Source organism: Kogia breviceps, chromosome 17 (genome assembly GCF_026419965.1).
Source record: "Kogia breviceps isolate mKogBre1 chromosome 17, mKogBre1 haplotype 1, whole genome shotgun sequence".
NCBI lineage: Eukaryota > Metazoa > Chordata > Mammalia > Artiodactyla > Physeteridae > Kogia > Kogia breviceps.
In genome coordinates this window covers 67,601,584-67,615,826 of record NC_081326.1, presented here as the reverse complement: position 1 = coordinate 67,615,826, position 14,243 = coordinate 67,601,584, and the positions used below count along the sequence as shown (strand labels likewise).

Sequence of the window (14,243 nt, the reverse complement as noted above, 5' to 3'; positions counted from 1 at the left end):
CAGGAAGTAGTAGTATCATGTGTAATCACAGGGTCAGGAAGAGACAGTGGGACAAGAGTGGAGCTCTGCCCCCGCTTTCTTCCCTTGAATTTAAGAAACAAGAAAACATCTTGTGAATGTGTGTGGAGAGACTGGCATCCTTATGACAACTGTTGGTGAGAATGAAAGTGAGTCCAAGCGCTTTGAAGGCCATTCAGCACCATCTGCCAACATTTTAAGTGCAAGTACTCTTTGACCCCGCAATTCCACTTCAAGGGTTTTATCTTATAAATCTCATCTTTCCTGTAGTTACACATGTGTGTGAAGATGTGTGTAATGTATGTTCACTGCAGCATTGTTTGAAATAGCAAGACCCTGGAAGCAACTGAAATAAATGTATGTCAGGAGAGGATTGATTGAAGGGATTATGGTATATCCTTATAGGAGAATACTGGGCCACTGATTAAAATAGTAGGTTGTATATACTAAGAAGGAATCATCTCCAGGATGCATTCTTTTTTTCAATATATGTAAATTTATGTATTTTATTTTTGGCTGCATTAGGTCTTCGTTGCCGCACACGGGCTTTCTCTAGTTGTGGCGAGCGGGGGCTGCTCTTCCTTGCGGTGCGCGGGCTTCTCATTGCGGTGGCTTCTCGTTGCGGAGCATGGCTCTAGGTGCTCAGGCTCACTAGTTATGGCTCGCAGGCTCTAGAGCGCAGGCTCAGTAGTTGTGGCGCACGGGCTTAGTTGCTCCGTGGCATGTGGGATCTTCCTGGACCAGGGATTGAACCCGTGTCCCCTGCACTGGCAGACAGAGTCTTAACCACTGCGCCACCAGAGAAGTACCCATTCTTTTTTTTTTTTTTAATTGAGATGTTCTTTATAGTTGACATATAATACTATGTTTGCTTCAGGTGTACAACGTAATGATCCCCTATTTGGATATAATGTGAAATGATCACCACAGTGAGTCTAGTTAATATGCATCACCATACATAGTTACAACATTTTTTCTTCTTGTGCTGAGGACTTTGCAGATCTATTCTCTTAGCAACTTTCAAATATGGACTGTAGTATTATTAACTATAGTCACCACACTGTACTTACATCCCCATGATTTATGTACTTTAGAACAGGAAATTTGTACATTTGACCCCCTTTACCCATATTTCCAACTCCCCAAACCCCAATTCTGGCAACCAGCAATCTGTTCTCTGCATCTATGATTAGGGATTTGTTTGTTTGTTTGTTTTTTAGAGTCCACATAGAAGTGAGATAATATGGTATTTGTCTCTCTCTGACTTATGTCACTTAGCGTAATGCCCTCAGGGTCCATCCATGTTGTGGCAGATGACAAGATTTCCTTCTTTTTTATTGCTGAATAATAGTTCATTATATACATATGTATAATAGATCACATTTTTCTTTATCCATTTATTCCAGGATGTGTTCTTTTTTATTATTAATTAATTAATTAATTAATTTTTGGCTGTGTTGGGTCTTTTGTTGCGGTGTGCAGACTTCTCATTGTCGTGGCTTCTCTCTCTTACCTCTCACTGTTGTGGCCTCTCCCATTGCAGAGCACAGGCTTCGGACGCGCAGGCTCAGTGGCCACGGCTCATGGGCCCAGCCGCTCTGTGGCATGTGGGATCTTCCCGGACCGGGGCACGAACCCGTGTCCCCTGCATCGACAGGCGGACTCTCAACCACTGTGCCACCAGGGAAGCCCATTGTGGCTTCTCTTATAGCAGAGCACAGGCTCTAGGCACGTGGGCTTCAGTAGTTGTGGCACATGGCTTCAGTAGTTGTGGCTCGCGGGCTCTAGAGCGCAGCCTCAGTAGTTGTGGCGCATGGGCTTAGTTTCTCTGCGGCATGTGGGATCTTCCCAGACCAGGGCTCGAACCTGTGTCCCCTGCACTGGCAGGCGGATTCTTAACCACTGCACCACCAGGGAAGCCCCCCTGTTTAACTTTTGAGGAAAAGCTGAGGCAGTGGTGGGTCTGTGGTGGATGGAGGATGTCTTACTGTATATCCAGTTTAAAAAAAAAATTTTACGGAGTTCCCTGGCGGTCCAGTGGTTAGGACTCTGCGCTTTCACTGCCAAGGGCACAGGTTCGATCCCTGGTAGGGGAACTAAGATCCCACACGCCACACAGAGCAACCAAAAAAAAAAATTTTTTTTTCAGGCATAAGCATATGATATTTTTGTTGTTGTTAAAAACAAACTAATTAACAAAACCTTCACTTTGGGAGCTTTCAACCCAAACCCCTCTTATTTTGGGGGGAGATTGGCAGGTCTCCATGGGGTTGCTGGTCCCCAGCATTTACTGAGCACATGCCAAGTACCAGGCACTTGCCCGTGTTGTCATACGCCGTGGGTCTCTCCATTGTCTGACTCTTCCTGGGCTCTAGTAGTGGCCTGGTCAGTGTGTGGTAAACAATAATCCCACTTTCAGGAAGAGGGGAGGCAAAGTCTTTGTGGGAAGTCATGTGGCATGCAAGGAGAAGAAGTAGAATTCAACAGCAATCTTAAACGTGCTTTGTGAACAGAGGGAACGAAGCTGCTTCTTAGCAATCCCAGTTATCTGCAAGGCATCTCAAGCCTCTCTCCCTCCTGCCATTAATCCCTGGAATCTCTCTTGAGACCACATGGAAGTGTTCTATCTGTGTTAATTTTTCCAGCTCTAAGATTCTTTGCTCTGGAAAGTTGGAGCTGTGTTTCTGGACCATATGAATCGCTGATGTGTTTAGAAACCACAAAGGCAAGGAGAATTTGTCCTGTGCTGTCCTCCTTTTCTGACTTATTTTTTCTTCACAACTCTCCTGTTGAGTTCACATCATCAAAGATCTAAGAGACACTGGCTCTGTTCACTTAAAAAGAGCGACCTTCAGGGCCTTTCTTAGCAAAATAGATGTTCCCAGAGGTGCTTTCATTGTTGCCCTTGTTGTTTTCAGCAATCAGCCACATTTCTAGCCCATCATGATACGTTTTATAGGCTTGCTCTCTCTCTCTCTCTCTCTCATCATTTGGTAATAAATTCAGTAAATAGGTTATTCGTCTTGAGAGGGCTGTTGTGATGTTTTTGTTTTTTTGTTTTTGTTTTAATTTATTTAATTTATTTTTGGCTGCATTGGGTCTTTGCTGCTGAGCACGGGCTTTTCTCTAGTTGTGGCGAGCGGGGGCTACTCTTCGTTGTGGCGCACGGGCTCTAGAGGGCAGGCTCAGTAGTTGTGGCGCACGGGCCTAGTTGCTCCGCAGCATGTGGGATCCTCCCAGACCAGGGCTCGAACCCGTGTTCCCTGCGTTGGCAGGCAGGTCCTCAACCACTGTGCCACCAGGGAAGCCCCTGTTGTGATGTTTTTGTGATTTGATCAACAGTAATCCAAATGGGCAGGAAAACTGGAGTGAAAACTTATGTTCATGGAATCAAAATCACAAAACCTGACCTGAATATTATTTAAGAGTGTAACATCATCTGTAACATTGGGCTGAAGTTCTTGCAAGGCAGGGCTGTTTGACCCTGCTCTCGGCTGTTGCTGTTTTGTGGGCTCATCCAGAGAGCACCCTTCAGTGCTTTAAGTATCATTGGCCATCCTGCAATGTGGGATGTAGTGGTTTTAGTTTACTGTGAGATGACTGTGTATCAACAGTGTTGACTTCCCCAAACAGTAATTCTATCTGCACTGCCTAAATGAAGGTACAGAGGAAGTTGAAATGATATTTCTTGCAGGAGGCCTGCCCTGACTCCTCCTCTCTGTGCCCCCATTGCTCTGAGCATTGCTTTGTGTAGTATTTAGTTCAAGCAATTATCTCATTGGCTTTATTTTATTAATGCCCTTTTGTGGTTATTATTATTTACTTATTTATTTATTGGCCGCACCACGCAGCACGCAGAGCTTCCCCAACCAGGGATTGAACCCATGGCCCCTGCAGTGGAAGTGCGGAGTCTTAACCACTGGACGGCCAGGAAAGTTCTATTGGCTTTAAATAATTGTAGCTGTTTGTAGCTATCTCCACCTCAGACCAAGTGCCAAGAAAGATGGCCTGGATCCTCTCGCTTCATCTGTTTATAGCCAGCATGCAGCTTATGTCACGGCATTTCAAATTTCATGAGTTAGGATTCTTTTTTATTTTTTTTTCTTTGCGGTACGTGGACCTCTCACTGCTGTGGCCTCTCCTGTTGCAGAGCACAGGCTCCGGATGCGCAGGCTCAGCGGCCATGGCTCACGGGCCCAGCCGCTCCGCAGCATGTGGGATCCTCCCAGACTGGGGCACGAACCTGTGTCCCCTGCATTGGCAGGCGGACTCTCAACCACTGCGCCACCAGGGAAGCCCAAGTTAGGATTCTTTTGACCTCGTAACAGAACCCCACCTTGAACTGGCTTCCACACCCACAGAAAGGGGATTTGCTGGTTTATGTAGCTGCAAAGTCCAGGGATGGAACTGAAGGCATGGAGGCTTAGACGGTGGTGCTAAGGCTTTACACAGGTTTTCTCCGTCTCTCAGCGCTGGCTACTATTTCTTTTTGGATTGTGGTGGCAAGATATCTCTCAGCAGTTCTAGCAGCAGAGAAGAAAAGGCCACTTACCCAACAGTTCAGCAAAAGTCTTAATGTCTCGGGCTGGTCTTCTCTGATTGGTGCCCGTTCCTAACCAATCCCTGTGGCCAGGTGAATGAGATGCTCTGATTGGCCACCTTGGATCAAACGTCCGCCCCTTGAAGAAGCTGGGGTCGGGTCTGCACCTCTCAGAGCCCAAGAACTGAGAATGAGGGAAGGCAGATGTTCCCTGAGAAAATCTGGGAACCGTTTGTGAACGGGGGTTAGGCAAAAGCAAGGATGTCCAATATAGTAGGTTTTTAATCAGTGTTTACCCAGTGAATGAATTAACAGATAAATGAGCAAACAAGAGCTGCTGCTGATTCTGTGATTCTGAGTTTATATGTTACCCGGAGTGGGGTTTTAACAGATGGAGCCTTTGCAGAGAGGAGGATAAAAGAGAGCCTTGAAATCAAGTCATGTAAGGATGACATTAAATTAGTTGAGATACTTAACAAGAAATAGGAGACATATGATGGCTGTTTCCGAATGTCTGAAGGGTGTTCATGGGGACGAAACATTTGCTGGGTTCCTACTTTGTGTCATAGGTTCTAGGCTAGATGTTCATTGCCATCACCCTACTTTTATTTTCATTTTATTTTTATTAGACCACCAATTTATGTTCATTATAGAAAATCCAAAAATGCACAGAAAGAGAGAAGAATAAAAGTCCTTCCATAATCTAACTACCTAGGGCTAATTGCTATTAATATTTTGGTGTATATTCTCTCAATCTTTTCTCCCTGTTTTACAGATGCATTTAAAAATTCATATCTAATCTTGATAGTTGTGTTTGTCAGAGAGAAACCGGCTTAGAGAGTTTAGGAACTGGCCTGAGGTCCCAGGAGTCGGTACTAGAATTCTAGCACCAGAATTTGGTCCACACCAGTCAGCCTCAGAAGCCCTCTCTCGTTCCCTGGTCCTTGATTCACCTGCTGCATAACCAGCAGTCTGTGTACTAACTAACAGGGTTTTACTACAGTTCTATTCGAGAATCTTGATTTCATCCCTCTTTGCTTATCCACACATTCATCTTTATTCAGGTACTCAGGAAATATTTCATTGGGTGTTTTGTGGGTGCTGGAGGTAGCCCAGTGAATGAAGCAAGGCTGCTGCCCCTCTTGGAGCTGACAGTTGAGCTGAGTTCTGCATCACTGTAAATGGTTGGATCAACAGCCTCTAGGGATGTGCAGATCTGGGATACTGCCAATGGCACAAGTCTCACACCTCTTTGAGGAAGCAACCAGCAAAGCCAAAAGGAAGCACCATAGCCAGAAAGCTGGACAACCTAGATTTATATCTGCCTTCTGCCCAAGACCCCTCTCCTAAAGGGAGTGGGTTTCTGTTGGAGGACGGGAGGCTCAGGGTGTGTGTTACCTGTCCCAAGGCTGGCTCTGCTGAGTGATCTGGGGTGCGGCCCACCGTCATGTACATGTGATGACTCTGTCTTCTGAGCTCCGGGTCAGAACCCACAGTATGAAGCAGGGTTACCTGGGTGGAAGGAGGGAAATACATATTTCCTGAATATGGCCTACCCTAAGTGCTTTCACATGGCCCTTCTTGCTCAGGAAGATGGGTATTATTAGTCTCATTTTACAGGGGAGGAAACTGAAGTTCATTTGGAGTTTTGACTTGAGCTCAGGCCTATCCGATGGCTCCAAATGGTACGAGCTTCCTCTTCATGCTCCTCTGATAGAGACACATCTGGGGAGTGGGGCTCTGGAAGGTTCTGAAGCCCCAGGTGCTTTGGTTTCATTCCATTCACTTATTTGGAAAAGTATTTATTGAGGACCAGGGTCCAGAAACTCTGTCAGGCGCTGGGATATGGGATGATCAAGACCAGTGAGGGCTCCTGCTCCTTGGGAACTTGAAGTCTGAGTTAAGTCAGTGGAAGAACGATGATGTTTCTGCACGATTCTTTGTTCAGTGATTCATTCAGCCTTGCAAGAGGGTGTATTAGGCTGCTTTGAGTTGCAAGGGACAGAAAACCCAGTTCAAATTGGATAATTGATAGAAGCAGTTGAATGGTTCACATAACCAAAAAATGGAGAGGTAATGTAGCTTTCAGGCACACTTTGATCAGAGCTCCAGCTTCCTCTTTTTGTGATTCTCGTCTCTGCACTTCTGTCTGTTGGCTCTATTCTCTGGTGACTCCCTTCATAATAGTGAGAGGGCTGCCAGCAGGGCTTCTGTATTGTTCAGCACCAGGAGACACCACGTAGAATACACGTGCTCGAAGAGGTACAGAGGAGAGCTGCCCAGTGTGGCGGCCTGGCTGCCGGTACCTCTCGGAACGCATGCTTGCTTGTTTACATCCAGGGAAGAAAGAGCTACCATCTCTCCCCAGAGCCATTGAGCAAAATTTCTGAGCTTCCCTCGGATTGGATCGTCTCAGGACACGCTCTGTCTCTCAACCAATCATGATGGCAGAGGAAATGGGATAACACTGATTGGCTTAGACCATTCCAGACCCACCCCTGGAATTGGAGATGAGGTCTGAATGAATGAGGGATGCTGCTTGGTAGGAGAGGAATGGAACAGATGTTAAAGAAGCAGTTGCGCTCTCTAAGGGGCAGCGTTTAGGATCTGGGTATAGAAAGATGAGTAAGGAAGGCATTGTCCCTTCTCTTAAAAAGCTCCCATTCTAGTGAGCTTCCTGAGAGTTTGGCAACGATCAGAGGAAGGGCTGTTTCCATTGTTGAAGGCTGAGCACGTTACATGTTTTCTCAGTACTTATACTGCTCTCGTCAAGCAGGTATTTCCATTTTACAGGTGAACAAACAAGTTCAGAGAGGTTAAGTGGCTTGCTGGCAATTGCACACCTAGGAGAGGAAAGCAAGGTGTTTTGAGACTGTGGATCTCACATTTCTTCCTCTCCTTTTTTTGATGTAGTGAAAATAGATTAACAAAGACCCTACAGAGCTTCGTCTAATGACTCCTTCACAATAAGCAGGGCCTTGTTAGAGGAATCCTGCCTGCCTTTTTTCTTTAACTAAGTCTAAATGGGAGGAAAACCCCTCTCCTCGGTTCAGATAAGCAACAGATAATTGAATGAGCTTCTGAGAAAAGCAGAACCATTGTTAGCTCACAATGCATCAGGAGAGATGGTTGCATTCAGATAATTTTACAAAAATGATTTCTCTCTCCTTTTGACTTTGCTGCCTGAGGCTTCCATTTGGTTTTAAAATAATAGAGTAACTATTATGTAATCGTATACAATGCTTCCTGCTCCCGGGCCCCAAGTTAACGTGAGTGTTCACAACACAGAATACATTTTTTGGTAAAGAATTTATGTAAAGCCAGAGTGATTCCTAAATTAAATGGCCCAAACAAGGGCAAACAAGTTGGATTTTTAGTTTTCTCCAGACTCTGCAGAGCCTTAGCATCCAACAGAGCAGGAGATGATTTTTGCTTGTGTGCTGGTGGCAAAATGTCTGTGTTCATACTGTTGCCTGCACCCAGCGAGCATGTCTTGTGCTTTGCTGCCAGGTGAAAGGCCCTTGTTTTGTTCATAGATCTCCTGATCTCACTTGCACCCCAGCAGACGTAATTTCATCCTGAGAGAAAGGAACAAAGAGAGGGAAATCAAAATGTTGGTTGGTAAACACTTGACCCATAAGGTTTTCAACTTAGATGCTGTACTTTTTGAGTTTCTGCGTCTGCTTTTCACTTCTTTTTAGGTAATTAGTGATGATAATGAATTTACCTATCCACATTGCTCTTCAGTTGGCTACTATGTTTTGGGTCTTGGGGATCGAGAATTAACAAACTCATAGTCTCAGTTACTAGTAGCTTTTGGTGGCTCTCCTTTGACCAGGTGTCCTCCCAATCTGTCTCCACTAGTATAATTTTTTGGCTCTGATTTACCATGGGCCTGGCAAACTTGTGAAAGTAAAGAGGAAACAAGGTCTGAGGGTAAACTGCATAGGCCTCGGTGTCAGGTAAAGACCAGAAAAACATGGCTGCTGGGCTCATCTAGTTGACCCTGGACGATGTCCAGCGTACTTGCTGTTACAGGGTTAATATTTAGGGGCTATTTGTTGCCACTCATAACCTCACTGATCTGAATGATATGAACACCACTGTCATAAAGGTGGCTGGACTTATGGAACCTGGGAGCAGACCAGCTGGTGTGTGTACACAGGGACATATGTGTCTGTATAGATGTGAATCTTGCTGCCTCTATGATGGTGGTTCTCGAACTTGTCTGCACATTAGAATCACCTGGGGAGCATTCAAAATTCCAAAGCCAGGGCAACATGCTAGATGCATTAATTCACTGACTCTGGGGCTGGGACACAAGCACTGGTAGTTTTTAAGCTCTCCAGGTGATTCCAATGTTCCGATGAGTAAAGGAACCACTGGTGTATGAGAATTATAATAATAACCTCATTGTCGTCATTTGAAGATGAGTAGGGATAATGGTAATGACAAAGGGTACTAGCCACCATTATCATTTCCCAACTGCTGCCTATAAGCGAGGCAGTGTCCTGGGTGTCTAACAAACATGATCACATCCAGTCCGCATGGAAGCCCGACAAGACAGCTTTATAGGTGGTTTGGATAAAGAAAGGAGGGGGTCATGTCTTTGAAACTGATGTCAGCTACAGAGGTGCTTAATCCAGAGTGTCAGGTAAAGTCCACACAGATGGAGTTGTTGGGTTCCTCGTGTTGGTCCCAGAGTGGCTGGTGTGGTCATCATTGGGCTTGAGAATTAGGGCTTGTTTGTTACCACAGAGTAACCTGGCCCATCCTGACAGATGCAGCCATCCTTTTGATAACCACAGTGGATTCAGGAGTCGATATGCAAAAGCACATTTTTCAAAATTATAAATCGAGGGGGGGGTTATTTTGGCTTGTGGCCTTGGAAAGAGAAATGAGTGTAGTAAACCAGTCTGTTAATCTCGGGTTGGTTGATTCGTCCATCAAAAATCAATTCAAGGAATCAGGTGAAATAAATTAATAAAACATTACCATGTATTTCTGTAGCTCTTTTCTCAATGGAGGACATGGTGCTATGCAAACCTCATACCATTGCTAGTCTTTTTGAAACATCCTAGAAGGACCGTCAGGTTAAGTAGGGCTGTGTGTTACTGAAAGGTAAACACACGAACTAATTCATGTTGAAATCCTTATCCAATGTCCATAGAGATGCCTGACCGGAGTCTTGGTCGGTAGTTTGAACGGGAAGTATGGGAGTGGTGGGAAGGGTGTTTGTAATAGAGGGAACAGCACCTGCAAAGACACAACAGCAGGGAATAGTACTTATAGGAACTCTGTGAGTAGTTCAGTATTACTACCAAGAACAATATCATTCCTCACTTAAGGGTGATTGGGAAGTCCCATGAAATCTGCATTTCCACTTCTTTCTTTTTTTTAAAAATTTTTATTTATTTTATTTTTGGCTGTGTTGGGTCTTTGTTGCTGCACGCGGGCTTTCCTCTGTTTGTGGCGAGCCGGGTCTACTCTTCGTTGCGGTTTGTGGCCTTCTCATGCGGTGGCTTCTCTTGTTGCGGAGCACGGGCTCTAGGCGCGCGGGCTTCAGTAGTTGTGGCACGTGGGCTCAGTAGTTGTGTCTCGCAGGCTCTAGAGCGTAGGCTCAATAGTTGTGGTGCATGGGCTTTGTTGCTCCACAGCATGTGGGATCTTCCCGGTCCAGGGCTCGAACCCGTGTCCACTGCCTTGGCAGGCGGATTCTTTACTGCGCCACCAGTGAAGCCCCTCTTGTTTCTTTATCCATCCATACATGTCTCCTAACTTTTTTTTTCTACCTTGGAAGAGATTTGTGAGTAATGAAAGGCCAGATAAGAGTAATGTTTTAATTGACCTTGTTTACCCTGGAATATCACACCAGATACCACACTGAATGTTACACACTGCTTATTAGTAGAGATTTTTTTGCAGGACTCTGTTGATGCCTCAGTGATCCAGACTAACCTTTGGAAACAAACTCAGCAGTTTTCTGACAGTGTAGACGGGAACCCGTGTGATCCTCACTCCGGGTGCAGAGTCCAGGCCTGGGGGGCTGTGCTCCTGTGGGCCCCCTCTGGACCTGTCTTGGGCCCCTCCACTTTCTAAAGAGCAAAATGTTAGTTAAAGGTCAATTCCAAGGTTTTTTCCATGTCTAAAATTAGGTGATTAATTCAGAAACTCTGATGCAGGCACTCATTAATACAAGTGACCTATTAAATAAAAATGTTAAATAAAATGCTAAAATGGACACCACAGACATTTCTCCAAGTCTGTGGGTTCAGACAATACCAGAGCTGGGGCATGGTATCAGTCCGCTCTCTTCTTCTGTGCTTTAAAACTGAGGAGGGATGCTCTCTCTTTAAACCAGTCTTCTAATGTGAAATCAGCACCAGGATTTTAGAGAGGAAGCTAGCTAAACCAGTTAAGCTTCTTCTTAACTTGGACCATATTGGTTCTCTCTTGGAAAGGTTTTCTCTTTTCTTTTCTTTTTCTTTTCTTTTTTTTTAACCTTATGTAATATCTTTTCTTCTGTAGCCCCCAAATTTGAAACTGTGAGAATCTAACCTCTTTCCAGGCTCTTAGCTCCTGTTTGACTTATCCCCATTGTACTGTCTACAGCTCTGTATTTCAACTATTGGGTCACACAGCTAATGACCTTATCATTTTGGCTACTTTGGGAGGGCTTAAATCTCACCTTCTTAAGCTGCTTATCCAATTCCCTGGTTCCAGGGCTGTGGCCATGTTGGGGGTTCAGAGTAGGGTAAAGGCCCTAGGCCTGGGTTAACTCAGGCTGGACCCATGCCATCCCTTTGACAAGCTGCAACAGTTTGAGTGCATGTCTTGTAGCAGGCGTGGTGCCCAGCTCCGTGCTAGCCCTGGGACACAGCGATGACAAAACAGGATGGCTTCTGCCCTGCTGGAGCTCACAGTGTTCGGGGAAGTACACGAATCACCGTACAATTACAATTATGTTATGTGCTGGAAACAAGAAACACGGGTCCCAAGAACTCTCCCAGCTGGGGATCTGACCTGCTTTGCTCAAAGTTCAAAGGCATGGCCGTGATGAACAGCTCAAGCGAGCAGGAGGCATTCAGAGTAGCATGTGATCCCAAAGGCAAGACAGGACCAGGTGAAGGGTTCAAGATTGAGTCCACAAACAACACTAGGGGCCCAGTGATTTGATGAAGTTCAGGACAAGGCTGGACATCTCCTCCCTGTCCCCTCCCTTTGGACTCCCCCAAACCAAAAGGAATGATTCTTTCCCTTTAATTTTCCAGGCCCTTTGTCTGTATCAGTTTCTTTGGCAGTTGTGTGTTGCTTTGTATTGTAATAAGGTAGTGTGTCTTTCATTCTCTGGAAGGGAAGGCTGTTTCCTGGACTCTGTGTGTTCCCCGAAGTGTGACCCTGGATGGAATTGTCGATCAATTGGTTCATGAAAGACCTATGGTTTACCAGTTAACCATAGTATGTGGGCCTCATTCTTCTTGCATCCACAACAGCAGCTCAAAAGAAGGCTCAGGGGCTTCCCTGGTGGCGCAGTGGTTGAGAGTCCGCCTGCCGATGCAGGGGACGCGGGTTCGTGCCTCGGTCCGGGAGGATCCCACGTGCCGCGGAGAGGCTGTGCCCGTGAGCCATGGCCGCTGCGCCTGCGCGTCCGGAGCCTGTGCTCCGCAACGGGAGAGGCCACAACAGTGAGAGGCCCGCGTACCGCAAAAAAAAAAAAAAAAAAAAAAGGTTCAGAACTGATGAGAACAGTAACAGGTAACACCCCAAGGGCCCCTTAGTGCTGAAATTCACCAAAGCTTCCGTTGATTGAGGCAGTTAATGGGGAACTTCTGTAAACCTGGGAATAGTTTAATAGATCTTAGGTTGTAATTAAAAGTTCAAAATAAATTGGCTTTTCTTTTCTGCATCAAATTACCTACTTTTCCTTCAGCCCCTGTGATTCTGTTTCCGTTCACAGAGTAACTAACCCCCGAGAGGCTTCCATCCCCTGTGGCCCCTCCGGCCCTTCCTCGTTCCCTCCTTCAGGTCCACTCCCATTTCTTTGGCTACTTCCATTTCTCTTTCACTTTTCTCCTCTCTACCTGCTTCTCTGTTCAAATGCTATCTTTCTGAACAAATACAATTGTTCAAAACATTGAAGGAAAGTAAAATTACTTCATCCCTGCTTTCATTGTGTTGTCATTGAGTTGTTGTTTTTTTTTTTTTTTTTTGCGGTACGCGGGCCCCTCACCGCTGTGGCCTCTCCCATTGCGGAGCACAGGCTCCGGACGCGCAGGCTCAGCGGCCATGGCTCACGGGCCCAGCCACTCCACGTCACGTGGGATCCTCCCGGACCGGGGCGCGAACCCACGTCCCCCTGCATCTGCAGGCTGCACCACCAGGGAAGCCCCTGTCATTGAGTTTTAACTTCTCTGATCCCATTTGCCATTTCCCCATAAGGGTAGATATTTTATATGAATGACATTTTATTTTATGTATATACTTTTGTACTTTGCTCTTTTAACTTAATATTCACAAATTTTCAATCAACAAATGTCAATTGAGCTCCTACTATGTGCCAGGCATCACTCTAGTGGCTGGGGATAGACAGATTGATGAACCAACCAGACCTACATCCCTGGTCTCCTGGTGCTTCCACTTATTTCACATTCACAATAAACATAATATAAATTCTGTTAGGAGGTGATCACTGTTACAGAAAAAAAAACAGGGTTAAAGAAGGTTGTGATTATTAATTCATAAAATATTTTCTCATGTTGCTATCATCTTTCTTTGTACCTAGGGGGTGCTTATTATCCTTGATGTTGATGGATTATAATTTATTTAGAACCTTAGGAATATAAACTTTAAATCTGGAGAGGGCTTATGAGTCATTGAGAGCAGACCCTTCATATTCGAAGTGAGGAAACAGATCCAGAGAAAAGAAGTGATTTGCTCAAAATTATATGGCCCCTAAGTGGCAAAGCAGGAGCTTTTAAATTTTAATTAAATTGGTTTTCATTAATTCTAAAGACAGTTCTTTCAAGCCCAACTGTGCTGTTTCCCTATCGTGGGAAATTTCATTTGTTTCTGGGTTTTATTATACATAATGCTAATATGAGCAGCTTTATGCAAATACTGTCTTAATGAAAGTAGCAAGTTAATTAATAATAACAGTAATAACAAGTAATAGAAGAGACTACTATTTATTGAGCACTTACTTTTGCCAGGCAGTGCGCTAAGTGCTTTACATGAAATAACTTAATTCTGAAAGTGAATACCATTACTTTCCTATTTTAAATAATTAATTTATTTATTTTTGGCTGCGTTGGGTCTTCGTTGCGCGTGGGCCTTCTCTAGTTGTGGCGAGCTGTGGCTACTCTTCGGTGCCGTGCGCGGGCTTCTCCTTGCAGTGGCTTCTCTTGTTGCGGAGCACGGGCTCTAGGTGCTTGGGCTTCAGCAGTTGTGGCTCGCGTAGCTGCTCCGCCGCATGTGGGATCTTCCCCGGCCAGGGATGGAACCCGTGTCCCCTGCAATGGCAGGAGGATTCTTAAACACTGCGCCACCAGGGAAGTCCCTACTTTCCTATTTTTTTTTTTTTTTACCGAGGAGAGAATTAAGGGATTCAGACTCTGAGTCGAGGGTCTGAGCTCTCAGCCACTGTGATATACAGCCTTCCGAGTCTGAATACCGAAACCGCAAATTT

General features: G+C 45.3%; 1 protein-coding gene across 15 annotated transcripts in view; it reads left to right on the top strand.

The window, feature by feature from the left end:
* The window catches only part of CYRIB (CYFIP related Rac1 interactor B), a 156,294-nt gene that overhangs the window by 45,245 nt on the left and 96,806 nt on the right, over positions 1-14,243 (top strand). The window lies entirely within an intron of this gene.